The 13,444-nt window shown below is 35.0% G+C and overlaps 1 pseudogene across 1 annotated transcript; it reads left to right on the plus strand.

Annotated features, from left to right (window-relative positions):
- On the plus strand, positions 717 to 1,985 carry LOC102170541 (annotated as a pseudogene). Its single transcript, XR_001296700.2, has one exon. The product of XR_001296700.2 is annotated as a ribonuclease P protein subunit p30 pseudogene (transcript).

Genomic DNA, 13,444 nt, shown 5'->3' on the forward strand with positions numbered 1-13,444 from the left:
TCTTCTGATCACTTTTCAAAAACGTAGTGTGTCTATAACTATGGCAGGATCTCAGCAGTTTCTTGAAAAAGAGGACTTGAAGTTAAAGAAATTTCAGAGAGGTGTAAATTAGCTTTACTTTTCACTAGGCAACTGACAGATGGCAATATTTTGAAGAGAAAATAGAAGAAGGATTAGCTGTTTGACTATACTTCAAACTTTTCTCCATGTTGTATGTCCAGAATTCAACATTGATGTCTTCTAAAACTGAGTGCTCTGAAAGAAACAAACCTCAGAAATGATTATTTCTTATATATTATCTAAGATTTCTTCAGACTCTGAAAAACTCAAGTCATTCTTAGTTCCAAAGGCTCAGTTCAGGTATATATTTACGTAGGAGTCAGGATAGGTCAAAAGAGGAAATTACCAGTCTTGCTTGTTTGACTTGTTTAAAATAAATAAATAAACGGAGAGCATTTAAACTAGGCAGGAATTCTCTAGTTTGCCATAGTCCTCTGACTTCATTGTTTTGTATTCTACTTTCCTGAGAAGAGTGCCCAGTGATGGAAGTTGGTCAACAAATATTTGTTGAAGAAATGGTGATACTTCTTTCCTATAAGACAGTTATGGTTGTGAGCCATGAATTTTATTTTTCCAAAACTTACCCAGTTTGTAACTATGTCAGAGATTTGACAAAGATGTTCAGAAGTTTAATAATAATTTCAAATGAAGACGTGGCTTCAGCATGGCGGCGTTTGCCAACTTGGACCTGCGGGCGGGTTCCGACCTGAAGGCGCTGCGCGGGCTCGTGGAGAACGCTGCTCACCTGGGCTATTCAGTCGTTGCCATCAATCATATTGTTGAATTTAAGGAGAAGAAACAGGAAATTGAAAAACCAGTAGCTGTTTCTGAACTCTTTACAACTTTGCCAATTGTACAGGGAAAATCAAAACTAATTAAAATTTTAACTAGACTAACAATTATCGTTTCGGATCCGTCTCACTGTAATGTTTTGAGAGCAACTTCTTCAAGAGTCCGGCTGTATGACATTGTTGCAGTTTTTCCAAAGACAGAAAAACTTTTTCATGTCGCTTGTACACATTTAGATGTGGATTTAGTCTGCATAACTGTAACAGAGAAGCTGCCATTTTACTTCAAAAGACCCCCTATTAATGTGGCAATTGACCGAGGAGTGGGCTTTGAACTTCTCTATAGCCCTGCTATCAAAGACTCCACGATGAGAAGGTACACGATTTCCAACGCCCTCAATTTGATGCAAGTCTGCAAAGGAAAGAATGTAATTATATCTAGTGCTGCAGAAAGGCCTTTAGAAATAAGAGGCCCATGCGATGTGGCAAACTTAGGGTTGCTGTTTGGGCTGTCTGAAAGCGATGCCAAGGCCGCAGTGTCCACCAACTGCCGAGCGGTGCTTATGCAGGGAGAAACTAGAAAAACTGCTTTTGGAATTATTTCCACGGTGAAGAATTCTCGGACGTCAGAAGCAGATGATGATTCTCTTCCAGCCTGCAAAAAAGCCAAGTGTGAGAGCTGAAAAGAACCGTCCATCTCAGTCGACACTCTGCCCTTTCAGAGTGCATCAGCCACTCTGAACAGAAACGGAGCCCCCATATGATTCACTGTTTTCACTTGGAGCCAGACGTCGCTAGCCTATAAAAACAATCTTATATTCAAGCCATTAAAATAACAAAACCTAGTAAAACTAAAAAACAAAAAACAAAAAACAAAAACCTGTCCCCTTAATGAATTTAGATATATTTTAGGAGAAAAACAAAGACTAGTTTGTTCATCCTTTGCATTAAGTGGTAAATGGCAGGTATACTTGAGTAAGATCTTTCAATATAAGAGACTCTTTAAAAATGTTTCTTGTTCATTTTGAAGTTCCTGCTTTTCAGCTTCACTTGGTATATATGGCTTATTATTTTTTAGATTTACTGCTCAAAAAGTGATTATTTTGAGGACTATTAAAACTTTTGCTAAGGGATTGACTTTTTAGTTGATCTTTTGTTTTAAGCCTCTCTTTCATTATGTTCATGAAGTCCAAGTCCTTTCTAAGAGCAATTGCTATAAAATTTGTGGAGGAAAGGGAAGGTGCTCATAAAAGCACACGTGGCCTCTTCCTTTGCTGCTTCTTACCTCCATGATGTCCTTAAAATAGGATTCCTCTGAGTTGGAAGCTCCTGAAAACCTAATACTGATTTTTATAAAACTATAGGGAAAATCTCAAAGTACTAGACTCAACCAAATTTGTAAATAATTTTTTTAACTAGCAGGATCATTAGGTTAAATAGAAGTAGCCCTTTTTTACAAGTATCTGCATTTATGCTATATACTAAGAAAATTGGAGAAAGCTTTACATCAAACTCACCTGTGAATTTATTTTTTGTTGTTGTTGTTGTTTTCCTTTTAAAAATCTTTTATTTATTCATAAACATTTTTAAATTTTTATACAGTTTTTAAAGGTTACTTTCCATTTACAGTTGTTAAAAAAATACTGGCCATATTCCTGTGTTTTACAATGCATCCTTGAGTCTTACACCACCTACTAGTTTGAACCTCCTACTCTCTCCCTCTGGTGTTGCCCCCTCCCCCTCACCCCCTCCACTGGTAACCCTCAGTGTGTTTTCCTTATCTGTGAGTCTGCTTCTTCTATGTTATATTCTCTAGTTTGTTAAGAACACATATTCTTTAACTCCAGGGTACAGGGCAATAATACTTTTAATTTGTGTCATTCATGCTGAAATACCTATTGTATTCTTTTTTTTTAATTTTTATTATAAATTTATTTATTTTAATTGGACTCTAATTACTTGACAATATTGTAGTGGTTTGCCATACATCAACATGAATCCACCACGGGTATACACGTGTTCCCCATCCTGAACCCCCGTCCCTCCTCCCTCCCCGTACCATCCCTCTGGGTCATCCCAGTGCACCAGCCCCGAGCATCCTGTATCATGCATCGAATCTGGACTGGCGATTCGTTTCACATATGATATATATACATGTTTCAATGCCATTCTCCCAAACCATCCCACCCTCGCCCTCTCCCACAGAGTCCAAAAGATTGTTCTATACATCTGTGTCTCTTTCGCTGTCTCACATACAGGGTTATCGTTACCATCTTTCTAAATTCCATATATATGCATTAGTATACTGTATTGGGGTTTTTCTTTCTGGCTTACTTCACTCTGTATAATCGGCTCAAGTTTCATCCCCCTCATTAGAACTGATTCAAATGTATTCTTTTTAATGGCTGAGTAATACTCCATTGTGTGTATGTACCACAGCTTTCTTATCCATTCATCTGCTGATGGACATCTACGTTGCTTCCATGTCCTAGTGATTATAAACAGTGCTGCGATGAACATTGGGGTATACGGGTCTCTTTCAGTTTCCTCGGTGTGTGTGCCCAGCAGTGGGATTGCTGGGTCGTATGGCAGTTCTATTTCCAGTTTTTTGGGGAGTCTCCACACTGTTCTCCATGGTGGCTGTGCTGGTTTGCATTCCCACCAACAGCGTACGAGGTTTCCCTTTTCTCCACACCCTCTTCAGCATTTATTGCTTGTGGACTTTTGGATCGCAGCCATTCTGATTGGAGTGGGATGGTGCCTTATTGTGGTTTTGATTTGCATTTTTCTGATAATGAGTAATATTGAGCATCTTTTCATGTGTTTGTTGGCCATCTGTATGTCTTCTTTGGAGAAATGTCTGTTTAGTTCTTTGGCCCATTTTTTGATTGGGTCATTTATTTTTCTGGAATTGAGCTGCTGGAGTTGCTCGTATATTTTTGAGAGTAATTCTTTGTCAGTTGCTTCATTTGCTATTATTTTCTCCCATTCTGAAAGCTGTCTTTTCACCTTGCTTGTGGTTTCCTTTGTTGTGCAGAAGCTTTTGGTTTTGATTGGGTCCCATTTGTTTGTTTTTGCTTGTATTTCCAGTGTTCTGGGAGGTGGGTCATGGAGGATCCTGCTGTGATTTATGTCGGAGAGTGTTTTGCCTGTGTTCTCCTCTGGGAGTTTTATAGTTTCTGGTCTTATATTTAGATCTTTAAACCATTTTGAGTTTATTTTTGTGTATTCACCTGTGAATTTAGATGCTTACATAAAACATTGGCAAAACCATGTATCCCATAACCAGGTGAGATTTATTCTAGAAATGTAAGTATGTTTCAGTTCTTTTCAGTGTACTATACTTTATCATATTAATAGGTCAAATTAGATAAATCAGAATCATCTTAATAGATGCAAGTAAGACATTTAATAAAATATGAAATCTACTCCTAATTTAAAAAATAGTAAGAGCCCTTAATAAAATACAAGTAGGGGAGGGAGATGGGAGGGGGGTTCATGTATGGGAACGCATGTAAGAATTAAATATTTTAAAATTAAAAAAAATTAAAATAAAAAATAATAATAAAATAAATAAATAAAAAAATTTAAAAAAACAAGTATAGGAATACTTCACACACACATGTTTGTTTCTATTTATATATTGTATTAAGCATCATGATTCTAAAATAAAGCATTTTTTACTCCCCCCCAAAAAAAAAATTTCAAATGAATAAAGAAGGAGGAAAATCACACATTTTGAAATTAAACTTAGGAAAAAAACTATATATAATTTCTTGTTCATCCTCCTGAAACTGATGAAAACACTTTAAAATTAATTTTATAGTCTTTTATAATCTGTTTTCTGTCTATTCACCAAACTCTAATTCCAGTTACTTTAAAATATTAATACAACTAAAGTATTCAGGTTGATATTAATATTTTACAGTGTTCACATTTAATCACCCCTCCTTTAGTGTGTCTTCACAGAAATGGTGTTCTTTCTCCCATAAACCAGTTTATATCTAGTTTGCCTTCCAAACAGTGTTTATTTACTATTTTCTACAAGAAGCTCTAATTATTCTACCCTATTTACAGTGGATTAGCAGTTGGGCCCTGTACCTCACATTGCATTAAGAAATATATGTTATATTGTCCTGTGTTTTTGCCAATTCTTTCATGTGTCTTGTTTCTTTGTTAATTGTTCTCCAAATGGAGATTAGGCTGAAAAGTTAGCTGAGGCCACGCATAAAATGCTTTTTCGTTTTTAATTGGAGGATAATTGCTTTACAATGTTATATTGGTTTCTTCCATACAACTTGAATCAGCCATGAAAGTGAAAGTGAAGTTGTGTCTGACTCTTTTCGACCTCATGGACTGTAGCCTACCAGGTTCCTCCGTCCCTGGAATTTTCCAGATAAGAATACTGGAGTGGGTTGCCATTTCCTTCTCCAGGAGATCTTCCCATCCCAGGGATTGAACCCCAGTCTCCTACATTGTAAGCAGATGCTTTACCATCTGGGCCACCAGAGAAGTCCATTAGTATACATATATCCCCTCCTTCATGCACCTTCTTCCTACCTCTCATCCCCACCCCCTCCTGCCCATTTAGGTTGTCACAGAACACCAGGTTACTTTCTGAGGAGTTCGAATTCTACTATCTGGGCAGAAGTAATCATATAATTTTATAACTGCTGAGTTTGTTGAATAAGACTCAGATATCATGTTGATGCTGGAAGACAAACTGTAAATTCTTCATTTTCATGGATTCTGTAGTAATTCTTTAGGTTCCTCAGCTTTTATTTCCTCTCAGAACACTCAAAAAATATTAAACAGAAATATAGTGACAGACTGATGTTTGGAGGCGTTGCTGTCATTATGAAAGTGATCATGAAATCAATTTTCTTCATATAATAAGAGGCATATTTTTACAAGGAATTGGATTGAAGAGGTAAAGGTATAAATGACAGTAGAATGATTATATAAAAAAGAATTTTAGTTTTTAGAAAAATATGTTGTTTTAATTTAAATATATTTTAAAATATGTTATTGTCATATTAATATAGATACCTCATGTTAAGGTAAAATTTTAATACTAATATACTTGTAGGATTCCATATGATATTTCAACTGGATTATCTATTATTTATTAATTTTTAATTAGGTGATATTTACTCCTCAAGTTTTTAATTTAACTTGAAACTTTCTTATGTCATCTTAGGGCTTCCCTGATAGTTCAGTTGGTAAAGAATCTACCTGCAATGCAGGAGACCCCAGTTTGATTCCTGGGTTGGAAAGGTCCCCTGGAGAAGGGATAGGCTACCCACTCCAGTATTCTTGGCCTTCCCTTGTGGCTCAGCTGATAAACAATTTGCCTGCGATGTGGGAGACCTGGGTTTGACCCCTGGGTTGGGAAGGGCCCCTAGAGAAGGGAAAGGCTACCTACTCTAGTATATCACCTTTAAAAATGGCCTCTGTAATCAAGAAATATTTTAAACTTTAGGGCAAATGAAAAGCACTCCTTATGTAGAAAGAAATTAAACTCTATTTCCCTCTCATGTATTATTATATTATAGTTTATTATTGCATTAATATTTTATTCATACTAAAAATTAGCTGTAATGGAAATTAGCTTAGTATTTATTATTTCCTGGTAGTAAAGAAATGCATCAGAACATTTACTGAACTTTACTGGTCATTAGATTATGGCTTCATTTTAGTCCCTAAATTATCCAGATAGTACAGACTTCATTTCAGTTACTGGAAAAAAATGACAACAAAACTGAAGATGTATTTTTAAAAATGTGATTCATGTCTAGTGCTTTTGCAGGGATGCTTAAAAATTAACAGTACAAAATTAAAGTTGGTTAATATGACTAAGATCTTTGCTGTGGCTGGAGTCCCAACCCAAGATTTTTATACATTCTAAAATAATGTATATGTATTCACGGTTTAGTCTCAGAAAATACAATATCCATATAATGATTCTGTCTTTATGTTGTTATAAAGGGATTTTTCATTGACTCAAAATTCGAACCTATTTTTCAGTTAGGGTGTCAAGAGGGATATTTCAGATTGCTTCATATACAAAACAGCATTTCTTTCGAACTTTGATAACTGGAAATTTGAACATCTCCTAAGATAAACCATTCAATCTGCAGTGTACCTTAACTGTCAACAATTTATTTTTATATTAAAATTTGTATAAATTAATTGTGATCTGTTTTCTTGTTAAATATGAATGGGAATGATGGGGCAGACAGAGTAGAGAGTTAGATTTTAACTGAACTTTGTGTATAGTTTTCTGCTACATGTTTACATAGTGTGGATGAAATGAATGACTAGTTAGGAGAATCACTGCTCTTTCTTTTACTCAGTGTTTTTACCCCAACAGGTATCAGACTGCGAATTTGAGCATGAGATGAAAATAGTGTAGATTATGATGAGTTCTCAAATTAATATTCCTTCCCATTTTTTCTTTCTTTCCTTTTTTATTTCTTATTGAAGTTTTGTTTTTCTTTTTCTCTTTGAAGTTATAAATACTACTTTGACATTTTTAGAACCCCAAAAAATAACCCAAGTATTACCCTTGTAAGACATAAAAATAGTGAAAATTAAATATATGTAAAGTGCTTTTGGTACTTTTTTCTTATTTAGTATGGACTCATTATAGTTGTTTTAGATGATCAATGTAGTTCTTTAGAAAGTTTGAACAAAATAAGATATTCAGGATATCTGTTAGTTTATAAATACAATCATTTAGATTTTATTGGGAGTTACCAATTCCCAACACTGTTGATCAGGCACGCAATGGTAAGGGCCTAAACTAAAGTGGTAACAATGAGAATGAAGAATCATATATAATTCATGGTGTAGTTGAATGGAGAATTCAAACGATAATGCATAGAAATAGAATGCCTTACTAATGATAGTTAGTGACCTAAAATGTAGTATTATTTACTTTAATAAGAGATGTCAGTGTTTCAAAATGAGAAAAAGGATATATTCTTAAAACTGTAGGGAAGTTATTAGAGAATCATGATGTTTTGCAGGGTATAATTCACTCAGCAGTTCATAGTCAGTGGATGTGTGAAATAACTTGTATAGTTGTGGTGATTGGACAGAGCAAAACATGCACTGGACCTGGGACGACAGAAGTGTAAAGTTCAAGATGAACTAATCACTTTGTTTTACTGTTCAGCGCTGCGTTTGCTAATACTACCCTTTCTTCCAAATTACGAATGAGGAACACTTCCATATGAGGCAATGATTTAACGTTGTTACCCAAACTTTCTACCTTTACTCCTGCTCTGAGAACACCACCCTAATTCAGGTCCAGGACCAGAAGACCTCTTTTTCTGTTAGATGTTACCAACTCCCAACCCTGGACACACACAAAGCATAAGATATCTGATAACTTTTGATTAATTTCCCAAATTACAAAACCAAATAGGATGATGGAAAATTCAGATTCCTTTGTACTTTATCCACTTGGCATCTCATGACCTTATGTCAACTTTCTATTGAGGGATTTAAAATATATATTTACTATTTTAATAGGTGAGAAATGGAAACGTCTTTGATGTTTGAAACTTGCATTACTTTACCTCTACTGAACAATTTTGAACATGTTTCAGTGTAACAGCCCCTGGTGTAAAAGTTAGTTTTTACACCAGGAAAAGCTTTCCTAGCAGTTGCCCCACAAATTTAAAGAAAAAAAGAAAAAATAAATAAACTTAAATCATATCTCAAATCATTACTTCTTTTTTCTCTGTGCCTGTATCACCATAATAATAAAATTGCACATTTCTGTAGTAATTAATAATATGACAGATCTTAGGGAAGTAACTTGAATTTGTTGAACCTCAGTTCCCTCTCATACTTTACAAGATATTAAGTATTAGCATGAAGTAATGTACATAAACAAAGTTTACAAAGTGTGAGTCATTATTAAAAATGTGAGAAGAAACTTTACAAGCAGTAATATCTTCCACAATATGTACTTATAATTCTCAGAAAGCAAAGAACATGTAAGATGAACATGAAATGCCTTTATGCTCCTACCACAAAGATTATGTTCAATCAAATTATGTCTGCTGCTGCTGCTCGGAGAAGGCAATGGCACCCCACTCCAGTACTCTTGCCTGGAAAATCCCATGGACAGAGGAGCCTGGTAGGCTGCAGTTCATGGGGTCGCTAAGAGTCGGACACGACAGAGAGACTTCACTTTCACTGAAGCGGTCGTTTCCGACTCTGTGCGACCCCTTAGACGGCAGCCCACCAGGCTCCCCCGTCCCTGGGATTCTCCAGGCAAGAACACTGCTAGCATAGCAATTTTTACAAAGCAATCATTATATTCTATAATATAATGTGATTTTCTTTTTATTCTTTATAAAAATCCTGCCCCTAAAGTGTTCAGTTCCACAACTGGCTCCAGTGGTTTGTTTCTGTAATAATGCTCTGACAATTGTCAATATAATACTGCTTTTTCCTTAAGGTACTATTGTTAATATAATTATTATAGTATATCTAGTGAGAACAATGACATAGATTTTATTGTCATAGGGTTTATAGTTCACTTGGGGAGATAGAAAAACAAATAGTCATTTATAGTACAAATCAGATTGATTTAAATGTTTTAATAATGACAAACATTGAGTGATGAGAGCAAAGAGGGATTATTGAATTCCAAGAAGGAAAATAGACTGTTTCTCCTGGAAGAGATGAAAACAGTTTATAAGGAAAAGTAGAACAGAAGTACTAAAAGTAGATATGGGGTGAAGGGTTATTTGACATGTAAGATTCAGAATTCACTTTTTCCACAAATATATATTGATTGTCTACCTATAACAAGTACTCAGTTATAAAACTGGTGATGAAAACATAAATAATAAATGGCCTTTACCCAAAAGGAGACAGAAAAATAGGACAGTAATTACAGTTCAGTGAACTAAGTGCTCTGATGAAGTATGTTACTGGAGACAGAAAAATATATGTCTACATGACATCAGGGGTGCATGGTGATTAAGTAAGAACTGAGCTGCTGCATTTTTGAAGTATAAGTTAGTTTATAGCTAGTTCAGAAAAAAAGTGAAAGGGTCAAAGTAATAGCATATATGAAAGATTGATGGGTTATGTGAAAAATAATCATTTTACATCACTGAAGCAAAGGATATTAAAGGGTGGTGGATGATAATTTGCTCCAAGTAAGCCTTCATTTTCCTTTCTAGGCCAAGATATAAACCTGTTAGAAACAATGGAATGGCTATAGCTTGGACATTACAGTTTCAAGTTTGCATGTTACTCTTTTATTCAACCAATACTTATAAAATATTTATTATGCCTTAATCACTATCCTAGCTGTGGTGTGCAAAAGAAGCAAAGTTGTTATTGTCAGAATCATATAGAATACTAAAACTGACAGCTACATGAAGAATGGATGGAAGGATAGAGTTGGAGTTTGAGAGGTTAGTTAAAGTCTCTACAGTAAAATATAAAATTACAAAATTTTTCTCTAGAATCATCACAGAGATAATGAAAAAGAGAAGATAGATATGAAAATCTTAAGGGAAAGATTAATTATGTCTCTTTGTGAATCATTTGGTGTTGTAGGGGGTAGGCAGGTACAGAAAAGAATCTAGTAAATACCCCAAATCTCTGGGCTCTCAAGTGATAAAATTTATTGTGATAATTAAATTTATGTGTCAGCTTGGCTGGACCATGAGATGTCCAGATGTTTGGCTAAATGTTATTTCTGTCTGTGGGGATGTTTCCAGATGAGATTAACATTTGAATCAGAAGATTGAGTATAACAAATTGCCTGCTCCAATATCAGTGGGCATGAAGGAGGAAACAGAACAGGCTCTATCCTGAAAACAGGACTCCATCTTGGGCCGGACTATGGACTTTGAGCTATATGCGCAATATCTATGGAAATGACATACCAACTGGAAAACCAGACCCCTGAAAGGAAGAGCCCCAGGGCTCTCCATGGCCTAAAAGAATACCCTAACTATCTGTGTAACATAATAGAATCATACATTCTATTATGCTTACTGGGGTATGACCACAGGCCTATTGATAATTGTCCACTGTTAACTACCTAGGCTTAAGGTGTATGAATCACGGGTTAACTTTGATTGTATCTTTCTTTTTCCTTTGTTCAGACTAGTTTCAGGGAGCCTTATGCACTTAGGGTATATAAGGTTTTCACAAAAACTGGTCAGGGTCCTTGACTAACAGGAGACTCTGCCTTGGGCCCGATGTTGTAATAATCTGCACTCCACTATCTGGATTGTCCTTCTGAGAGAGTTTGTTTCCTGGAATGCGTGGCTACAATAGACATATTATGTAATCTGTTGAGGGAATGAATAGAACAAAAGGCAGAATAAGGGAGAGTTCACTCTCTCTGCCTGATTGCTTGAGCTGAAGTCTTCTCCTGCCCTTGAACAGGAATTTATATCATTGGAGTCTGGTTCTCAGGTCTTTGGACTTGGACTAGAAATAACAGCTTACGTGTTCCTGTTTCTCAAGCTTTAATTCTCGAGTGGAGCTACACCACTGGCTTTCCTGGATCTCCACCTTGTAGTTGACAGATCAAGGTCAAACAGTTATCATGTACTTTGAAGGATGCAAAATACATCCTGTAGTATTCCTGTCAAATTGTATAACCTGTAATGATTAGGGGACTCCAGGCAAACTCAGAAAAAGGCTATTTTCCAAAGTAAGAGCCATGTGTAATAAAAAATAATTTATTATTTTTTCAGTCTGAGGAACTGAATATATGCTCTTGGGTTGGATATCATTCTTACATATTTACTGTAACTATGAAATTATATCAAACTAAGAAAACAATTAACACACAAAAAAACATTGAGCAGAGGAAGAAAACCACAGAAGAGAAAATAAATTTCTAAGAAAGAATATATGGATATTTGATTGAAGAATGAGGGGATAAAGAGAGTTCTGCCTGTATCTTCTTTCTGAAATATGATAAAATTAAGAATTAAAAACTCCCAACTTTTGTCCTTGATATTGTTAGTATATATCTAGATACATACCATATTAAAAAAAAAAAGTATTACCAAGAGTGATGACATACGGTACTTTGTGCAATTAAAAGCTGATCTTGGGAATTGAGCCAGTTTTTCCAAAACTAAATTGGGCATTTTTTTTTCCTCATTTGTAATCTATTTTTAAATATTTCAACATTGCAGCAAGATGATATAAACAGTATGTTAGTAAGTAAGTAGTAATGAGTTTAAACTTCAACTCTAGAGGCAATCAATTGCTTGAATAGAATATATATATGTATATGATGCAGGTGATTAGCTGTTATTATATCAAAAAGTCCATGATTCAAAAGTAGTATTAAAGTATTTCTATTTTCCATAATTAGATCAATAGTTGAATATTTGTTCATTAGCAAATTTGAAGTAAAATTGTTTTTATTAGTGAAAACATTAATTTGTCAAATAACATGATGAATATTAGAAATGGGTTCACAATTTTAAAATTCAGCAGGTTTGGAAAAGCTAAAAATGTTATTACTCTCTAATAGTATTAAGAATCTAGGCAAGTGAGAAACTTCCTCATTGAAAATTCTTGTATCTAGAAAATTCATTCTGAAGGATTTCTATTTTCCTGATGGTTAAGGAAATCTTAAGGATAATCTTGCCTCTAGAATATTATTCTCAGCTTTATATGGAGTCTTCATTTGATGTTGTGAATCAAAATACCTAAAAGGACAGAGAACTGGGATTTTTGTCAGACTCCTAGAATAGATTTTATGATACATTTTCTGTTTCCTCTCTAATAAGTGTTTGTTGTCTTTTATATACAGGGCAATGCTTGTTCTGAGATTTGCTTTTATTTTAACATGTAGTAAATGTGTGAGGTAGTTAACTCTTAGTTGTATCAAACATCTTTGGAAACTACCAAAAAGAATGTAGATGAGCTCTCCTAAATGGGCCTTGGTCAATTAGCAAGATACATCTTGGGAGACAAAATCAAAATTTGTTGCTGATCTGTGTACATAAGAGAGCTTAGGGAACATCCCAGAATAGTACAGATTGGAGAGGAGGTTAAAAAAGAACACAAAGATCTGCTTCTTTGTAAGATGTGGCTTACTCTTCAATAGGGCAAGTCAGAAAAGAAAAAGCATGTGGAAATCACTGCTAAGGATAGTCTTGATCAGATCAGCAGAAGTAAATGTTAAATCACTGCAGGGGACAGGAACATACAAGGCTTCAGGGCTTTCTCTACTTATTTTCTCTAATACCAGAGCAGAGAATTATCCTCAGGGAGAGTATTCATGAGAAAGATTTCAGAGAAAATGGGCCAAAGTCCATGTGGCCTGTTGACCTGAGTCTTTAGTCTCACTCATACCATGCTTCAACAAATAGCCAGCCCCAAAAAAGTAACCCTGTATTTCAAAAGTGAAAAAAAAAAAATTTACAAAGGAACCAGCATAGAATTTGTGAAAAGATATTGAAAGAAAAGAAAGGAACATCAAAGAGGAAAGAATGTGGAGGGGAAAAAAGATATACACCCCTCCCCAATTACATATCAGAAAAGCTGTTTCACAAATTTGTGGGTAAACAGTATGAGAAATCAAT

Source organism: Capra hircus, chromosome 17 (genome assembly GCF_001704415.2).
Source record: "Capra hircus breed San Clemente chromosome 17, ASM170441v1, whole genome shotgun sequence".
Classification (NCBI taxonomy): Eukaryota; Metazoa; Chordata; class Mammalia; order Artiodactyla; family Bovidae; genus Capra; species Capra hircus.